This window comes from Trachymyrmex septentrionalis, unplaced genomic scaffold (genome assembly GCF_001594115.1).
Source record: "Trachymyrmex septentrionalis isolate Tsep2-gDNA-1 unplaced genomic scaffold, Tsep1.0 scaffold32, whole genome shotgun sequence".
Lineage (NCBI taxonomy): Eukaryota > Metazoa > Arthropoda > Insecta > Hymenoptera > Formicidae > Trachymyrmex > Trachymyrmex septentrionalis.
This window is the reverse complement of record NW_017305485.1, coordinates 3,786,965-3,796,142: the sequence shown is the minus strand read 5'-3', so window position 1 is coordinate 3,796,142 and position 9,178 is coordinate 3,786,965. Positions and strand designations below refer to the sequence as shown.

General features: G+C 33.2%; 2 protein-coding genes across 2 annotated transcripts in view; both read left to right on the top strand.

Annotated features, from left to right (window-relative positions):
• Positions 1 to 9,178, top strand: part of LOC108750042 — a 38,768-nt gene that overhangs the window by 17,822 nt on the left and 11,768 nt on the right. The window lies entirely within an intron of this gene.
• Positions 1 to 9,178, top strand: part of LOC108750040 — a 46,869-nt gene that overhangs the window by 28,853 nt on the left and 8,838 nt on the right. The window lies entirely within an intron of this gene.

Below are 9,178 nucleotides of genomic sequence, written 5' to 3'. Positions count from 1 at the left end.
GGGGGGGGGGGGGGGAAGGGGGGAGGAGGATAAAATTATAAATGCATTTTCATTAGCTCCGTCCCATTGTTGTATCGCAAATCGAGGCCGTATGGAGGCCTATTAAATCGCGACGATTCAGAAAAGAAAGGATGGAAAGTTGTTGTAGTAGAAGGATCGCGTTCCTGGAGATTGCAGCAAGTCTTTCGTTTGTCTCGCGGGCGCAATCGTCACGCAATGCGAGAAAAGGATTACACGTTGAATAAAAAAGGTGTAGCGAAAACACCTGCGAGGCCAAGTTTACACCTGGCGAATATGACAGACATAAAGATTAAATGAATAGAAAAAAATGAACAAGAAATAATATAAGCGTGTATATGTCGAAAGATTTACATGCAATTATATATATATATATAATTTTATAAGATTATAATTAAAATTGTAATCTTATAAAATTATAATTATAAGATTATAATTAAAAAATATATTTGTATATACTGATTATAATAAAGAAAACCATTTTTTTCATGTAATTTATAGTGAGGGGATCTTTATTAACAAAATTTTAAGTATTAATATTTGTATCAAAGTATTTATTGTAAAATTTATTAAAATCAGATTAAGTGACATCTCCGCCATTTAATCGGTCTTTACATTTTTCGTTATTATGTGGCTAATTCAAGTTTGATTCGAGAAAGCTATCGAACGTGTTGTCCAGATCCTACAGAATCATAAAAACTAAATAAATTAGAAAATCGTGCGCAATTACAAGTGATAGGATCTCTTACTGTTCACAGCGCAATTGATTGATAAGCGTGAAATTTAATGAGCGTCAAGCCGGGTTACGCAAAATGCATCACGGAACCGACTCGGAGAAATGATAACGACAAAAAACAGCTTTTATTGCAGCTTACATTTTCGCCTTTTTTATTGGCTTTTTTTACAATATTATTAATCACGATGCATTTGTACGATTTGCGGAAAACATATTTTTCAAATTGTGAAAAAAAGATCACGAATGAATGAAATGAATTGAATGGAGACGGCACAACGTGTCCAATAACTTTCCTGAATCAAACTTGATTGGATTAGCTACATAATAACAATAAAGGCCGATTAATCGGCGGAGATGTCACTAAAACTGATTTAAATAAATTTTTACAATAAATATTTTAATACAAATATTAATAGACTTAAAATCTTGTTAATAAAGATTCCATTCATTAATTACACGAAAACAGTTTTGTTATAAATCATCATTGGTGCGCATATTGTCGTGAATACTTTTTTTCAAGTTGTGAAAGAAGATCACGAATGAATGAAACGAATTGAATGGAGAGGGTTTGATGAGAGAGTATTTAATTGACTCTTGTACACACGAGAGGGAAAACGCGAGGATTGAATCCGGGTGAGAGCGATCGTCTGCGCGCGCCTCTTCCTTTTGTTCTCCAGAATATACAGAAGAGTCTCATTATATATTGCGATCTCGTGAAGTTACCGAGCAAACCGAATCGCGATGCTTAAATATCGTAGTCGCAGCAACTGGCGATTCGCACTCTACGAGTATAATATCCATCCATTACGTTTGTAACGAAAAGAAAGGAAAAGGAATTAACCAGAAATTATTAACGTCTCTTCCTGATAAATACAAATAATTCTACCTGCACTTTCGTAAGCTGATGTAAAATTTATGACATCGCGTGCTTGAAAAATATGCTCGTGGGGGCTCTTTTGGGAAAATACTTGATCACGTCTATAATTAAATCCGTCTGGCTTGACGCGCGGGTGATTCAGCTTCGCGAGGCGAGAAGGACTTGTAGCGGCAGGGCCGCTTACACTTTTCTCTTATGTAACGTAGATCGGAGTTTCTGCTCGGTGTAGCGTGCACACACAGCAGACCGCCTCCGGAGAGCAAAACCGACGGACGAGGAGGCGCATTGTCTCTCAGTCGCGTTCGGTAAACTTATTCCCTTTGTTCGCCGGACAGCCAGAAGACCAGAATCCGGGACGATCCCCGAATTTCTTTCTCTAACATACGTGACACTCTACTAACTTCGATAATGACCGTTAACCTTTCGCTGCCGATTGTTGTACGTGATATTCGTGGCATTTACGGAGGATAATTGGGCGCAACGAAACGAATATTTTGCTTATCGACTTTGCAAATTCTCTTTCTTATTATGTTATACTTCGTAATTATTTTAAGATTATAACAGACTTAAATTCTTACATAACTGATTATATAAAAGTTTCGGAAAATTTATATAATCATATTGTATACATTTTTAAATTTTGCTATGAATTTTAGATATTTCATTATCAATAATTTTATTAATATTAGTTATTTAACATTAATATCAGAATTTTGTTACTTAAAGATTGTTTTAATTGTATACACAAAGGATTATGTCTAGTTTTATAGGAGAATTTGTCTCGGATGAACAATTTTGAGACATGTTTAAAATTTTTAGGTATCAAAAGAGAATAAAAAATTCCATAAGCTCAATTTTATAGGAGAGGTTTCCTGAGTGCTAAAACTATCTAAAGTTCGCTATTATGATCATGTACCACTTATAGTCTTATACAATTTCTCTGCGTGCAAAGCACCTCCCCGCGATGACGGATTGTACCACAGACATTGAAGTATGAATATCTAAAATTACTATACCTATTTGGTACAGTTCATTAATCCGGTTGACAGTTATATGGTATCTGGGATATGCCCAACATTTTGACGAAGATATTCATATGCCAGCAAGAACAGTTAATGATGTTTTTTTACTTTTAGAGAGTTCCGATGAGGAAGCTGAAGAGAGATAAAGTCCATACATTGGCCACATTTCAATTAGGCAATTAAAACCTTTTGTTTCATACTTTGATTATCTCTTTCTCCTCTTCATCGATTAATGTATATCACTTATAACTATTCATTTGAAGTCCAAAAAAAGTTTTAGTTGTCTTCGTTAAGATTGGACATATTCCAGATACTAGATGATTCGAGAAATCGAATAAAACCATATCCTTCATAATACACAACATGGTCATAATAGCGAACTTTGAATAGCTGTGGCTATTCAAAAGAGTCAAGGGACTCATTTTACAAAGTTGTATATATGGAACTTTTTAATCCTTTTTTTATGCTCTAGCTAAGTCCCAATACTGTTCAGCCGGGGCTCAAACTGAGCATAGTCCTTTGTATATAAATATTTGTAAAAATCATAAAAAGTTCAGTTTGACTCACAATGTTAATTGATCAAATGTGTGAAACGGAAATTTAATTTGGCATTAATTTAATTTCGCTAGTTTGTGCAAATAGCACAGTCTAACAACTAACACATCCGTCAAAATACATTTGTGCCATAACGTTCATGAGGAAATGCGATAATGCGCGTTTAATTCTCTTCCGGACAATTAATTTTCCGAATAAAACGTGAATGTTATTTTTTTTTAAATATCGTATTATATAAAAGATCTCATACACTAAAAAAAGTATTAAATTTTAATAAATATTTATTTGAATAATTCCAAGTAAATATTTACTAAATGTAAACACATATTTATTTACAAAAATTATTAATTTTATTTAATTAATTATTATTTTTTATTGTGCAAATATTCATTTACTGTAAATAAATGTTTATTTGTAGTACTGTTCAAAGAAATTTTTTTCAGTATACATATTTACTTATACATAACAATGCACTTTTTAATTTTTATCTTTAGCAAGTAAATCTTGGAAAAGAAATCTTTAGTCTATTTTAGAAATTAATTTAAGTTTAAAAAATCTCTTGATGTCAGTAAATATTCAAATTGCATGAAAAAGTGTCAAGGAAAACGCGAGAAAAATCAGAGCAAGTCGATCGCCTTGTAACATAATTCTTCCTTGTGTCATAATTCTCGCATTTATTATTCATCTCGCGTATTGTTGTCTGTTGTTTCTTTCTTTTTCTATGTTAACTCGGAGATAGTACAAGCGCACTCGACGAAAGTGACATCATATTCTCCGGGCAAAGAGCCAATTCTCATTGACTCTTATACCGGTTTCCTCCTCGAGCCGACCAGAGAACCTTCGCTGCGATCGTCAGGTTAGGTCGTAACCTTAAGAGAACGAGTTCACATATACGCCTTTTCTGATCTTTCCTTTTTCTGATTTTAATAGACGGTGAATAAGTAGTGGCGATCGATGTGTGCTGTCGTCTTTCTGTGAGCGATCATGTATACTCGTATCTTACTATGAATATCTTATTAACATCGCGCAAAAAAATATTTTGCTACTCCAGTTAGAATTATCGCTGTTTTTTGTATCTGATAGAAAATTATGTATCAGAGAATTTATGCAGAGAATTTATAGCACAAATCTAAATTCTATCTCCGTCATCTATGTACGAGTATATGATAAGATACAATACGTATCCAATATCGCAGTATTTGCCAAAGGTTTATCTATTCTAGCTAATTTCTCATACGTAGATAGTTTTCGCTGTAAGGAGAGGCAGAGAGAGGCCGATATTAAAAAATCTTTTCGAGAGCTCAAAATTCTAACAATGTATTTAATTTTGATTGCAATAAAACTTCCCTTGTATGTCACATATCATAGTAATAACATGACAAAATAACCCTTTTTTACAAATTGAATTGCAAATTTCTTAAAATTATGACGTGATGGAATAATCTGAAAAGTGTTGTATTTAGGATCCAGAAAGACTATAAAAAAATTGTTTCGTTCCAGTGTTTGAAAAGAAGTCATTTTGTCGGACAGTGTAATTAGTCTTCATAATTAGTTTAATTATTATGACTTAGTCTCGCAAACGCAAAGTAGGTATCACTGAGCGGGGGGTATATACTTGGCGACTCGAAAATGCAGGATTCATTTATTTTACATTAGTCGATTATTTAGTTGTTTAGCAGGATAAGGATATAAAATAGGACGCTTCAGAACGATCAGTTTTTTTTGTTTCTCAAAATCTTCTTCCTTCATTCATCTCTTCTTTTTACCATGAGACGCAGAAAGGGCTCTCACCTTTCGCCCCGAAGTAACTGTACAATGTAGAGAAGTCAGGGAATTGACTGCAACACACCGATAGAAGCGAACAGCTGCTACAAATGCCGTAATCAGTCATGGTTCGGTTACGTATCGGCAACGGCGAGTCGAGTAACTGATAACGCTAATAACGGCATCGTAGTGAATATGCGGCATGTAGGAGTAGCAACGTTACTCCCACAATTAATTGGTATCAGAATGAGCGAATGGCCTCTCGTTGTAAATATTGTTTCATACTGAACATGGATCTTTCATCTTTCAGAATTAAGGATGTTGTGATCATATAATATCTACTAAAATCAGTCAAACAATCAAACAGCCAAAATAAACTAATATAGTCAGTATCATTCAAAAACTTTTAATGATATTAGGCTCTGCAAAACAATTGTAAAATAAATCAACAAATAATTTTTTTACAATTGTTTTACAATACTTCGAAATAATTATATTTTTCTGTTGTTTTATGTCAATAACTTTTAAAGTGGATCCAAATAAACTTTTGCATGAATCTACTTTAATTTAACTCTGATTTACCCTGTATGTGCGTGCGTGTGTGTGTGTGTGTGTGTGTGTCATTAAAATTTCTACATATTTTTGATTGATCACGGAATAAATAAATGAACCATCGTATTAAAAAAAAATATTTTGTTATTTATAATAAAAACGTGTCTAAATTGCGTTATTTATTTCTGTACAATTTATCATCTTTCAATGTGTCAACTTTCAAAAATAATGCAAATACAATATTTGAAATATATTTCATTAGTCATTTTAAATTATATGTATATAAAATTTATTTTGTATTTTATATACATTACATATGTGCGTGTAATTATATTGTATATATTATATACGTATTACGCGCGCGCACACATATATGTATATATAATACATGTGCTTATTTCTATAAAGTTTTAATAGCATAATACATTGATAATTATTGCATTATTTATGTACGGATTGGTCACAATCGAAAGATATCGATAACATTATATAATAAAAGTGTTTTTAAAAGATTTTTGATTGTAGTTTTAGTTTCTGAATAATTTTAATCTAAAGTTTATTGATGTCAAAACTTCAGATAAATCTAATGGTACACTGAAAGAAAAGATTAGCTGAATATGGCATAGCATTTTTAATTAATTGCAGCAGCCCGTTTTTGATTGTGTTAACCTATCAAAATCCTATACTGACATTGCAAATAGACTAATGCAATCAAAAATTGGCTGCTGCAGTCAATTAAAAATGCTATACCATATTTTACCATCTAATTTGCTGCAACAGCCAATCTTTTCTTTCAGTGTAACATCGCGAATTTGGCAATGGCACGAACATACACGTAATGACGTTCACACGTCAAACGGTCAAGCGGCTCTTTTTGTATCTTTATGCACTTGGCGTCGCGACGCTACCGCGTCGCTGATAATAAAACAATCTATGAAATTTTCATATTTTTGGTATTCTTTTTAGAAATGTGACACATACATACATTCTTAATCTTCTTGTGATTATTCTACGAATTTCTAGTAAAATAAATTCTTTTAAATTTTTAATATTTAGTATTAATATTTATTAACGTTTTTAAATAGATAATTAATTTAAATCGCATTTTCTTATCGTTTTAAGATGTTACATTTCTAAATTTTAAATTTTAAATTGTCAATGCTATTGTATTAGTAAGTAGAAAAGAGATTAACACATAAAGAGAGATACTGTCTCTACTATTAGTTTAAAATAAGCATGTCGGTTCTGACTTTTCACCGCATAATTAACGCGACAGCGCGTTTTGTTAGCAATATTAGAATTTAACGGTGAGAAAGAAATTGCGGCACAATAAAACGCAATGAGAATCCTAATGAACTTGCCGAAGCGAAAATGTGATGAGAAAATGTTATTAACAGCTAACTGAGCAATTATTTCTACATTTAGTTTACGAATTATAAATTATTAACTGTTACAAAATTATCTTTGATCGTGCATGATCATAATTCATAATTTATAGAGATTTATTCATTCACTTACTAAGATTGATTAATATTGGAAGTTATGAAACTGTAAAAATTAGAAATAAGTTTCATCGAATTTTCGGCAAAATCGACTTGAAATTAGAGAAAGGACAATTTGCAACGTTTGGCAATCACGCCCTATATATCACAGGAACAAGATTATTATCCTCGATTTTTTTTTCCCAACCGCAAATTGTGTCTTCTTGCGAAACTTTACCGGATCATTAGCTTCGAAATCGATACGTACAAAAATCTCGGGCATATCATCTCATGTACGAACGCGCGTGCTGGGAATGACTGAAGGACTGCTGCGGAAAGAAAGAATTGACTTACGTAAGAAATCGAGTCGATGCTTTCATTTATTCCGAAACGCGCGCACTTTAACCATTCACCGCGGAAGCGAATCCACCTGGAAATCCAACTTCGAGCGATCGTCCGGCTGTATCGAAAAAACCACTGAGAAGCATGTGCACAGGCGAGAGATCGTGGAAACGCCGATAAAGATTCAAGCACGCGATCCACGCGACCGAGACAACGCGAAACGTGTCTGACTTTTTCCTTCGCGCAATAGAGTCAGATAAAACCGAGTCTTCTTTTTTCGCACGGCGATTCATTTCGTTTCACGTCAGGTTTAATCGAATGATTTATTTATCATCGAGGATTTTACTGCAGATCTGGCTCGCCTTTTCGAAAAAATTAATATGTTCAATTTTGAGATTGATTTCTTTCTAATTATTAAAGAGAAATCGATCAAAGGAACCGTCACTTTTGTATAATCCATTTGTTATAAGTCTATAATCTGCAGAGAAAGGACAATTTTGCTGAAGTATTAAAAAATTTAGCAATAAATACAGATCTGAAAATAATTTTGTTGGATCATAATTTTGCTGAAATTATTAATAATTGTATGGGATGCTCGCTGATTGCGACACTGGAAAAAATGTCTAGTTAGATTAATTAGAGGTCTGGTTGAAAAATCGACGAATCAGAATTTTCTGATTAAATCTAAAATTCTAGTTGCGATAGCGAGAATTCTAATTGATACAACTAGAATATTCATTTAAATGTAAAATTCTAGTTATGACAACCGGAATTTTGATTAATTATACAACCAGAACTTTCATCCATTTTTAAGACATTTTTCTCAGTATAGAATGTCGAAACTTTTGTAAAAATTTTCCAATGTAGCTCATCACGCTTGAGAATTCTATGTAATTATACATAAATATGAAAATTATTTTGATGGCTCAACAAAATTATTTTTATGTATTATTAGAGCTAAATTTTTCGATACTTCAGACTGCCTTTATTGTGTGCTGTTTTGCAACGCACGCATTTCCTTCATTCTTCTGTTTTTCAGTCTGATTCATGTCACGAATTTTTGCGGATAACTGTGCGTGAGAAATGCAGTCGCAACAATCGAGCACTTTGTTTTTCCTTTTCGTCTCCGGTAACCCAGTGATGCGTGACCTTTCTCACACGAGAAGTCCCATTTAGCTTCAGTACGCGTTACCGCAGGCACCCGATGCACCCCGATCGTGGAAACTGAAACTGTCGGATAAGATCAACGCCGGTTGCGTGCGATTTGCACGTCCGGTGCGCGTTTTACTACTTTGGTATACTTTTAGTGTCTCTTCTGTACATTTCGCCCCCGCGGCTAATCGTGGCATATCGAACGCGTCAAGATGAAAGCCTGTTAATCTGATTAACATAGAAAGGAAGATTTGCATGCGTACAATGTGAGTTACGAGAAGTGGCTCCAGCGATATCATCTTTTACAATGTCCTGACTCACTGGGTCAAGATTTTCCTTGTTTTTAGCACTTTCCGGCATCGTTAACGAAGAAATAACATAATATTCGCGAACATGTCGAGATTAACATTGTTTGCACTTTAGATTATTTTTTTACATTTAAAAATTTACTTACGTATATAAATGTAAATATAAATATAATTATGTAGGGCGCTCCAATTGGTTGCTAGTATGTTAAATTTTTTGTAGCATTGTCATTAACACTTAAACGTTCTACATAAATATTTTGATGGTTCACCAAATTATTTGCAGGTTTGTCTATCTATAAACACAACTACGTTTTTATGATAAATCAATTCGTGTATGAAATCAAGCAACATAAATTGCTTTAAAAAAAAAC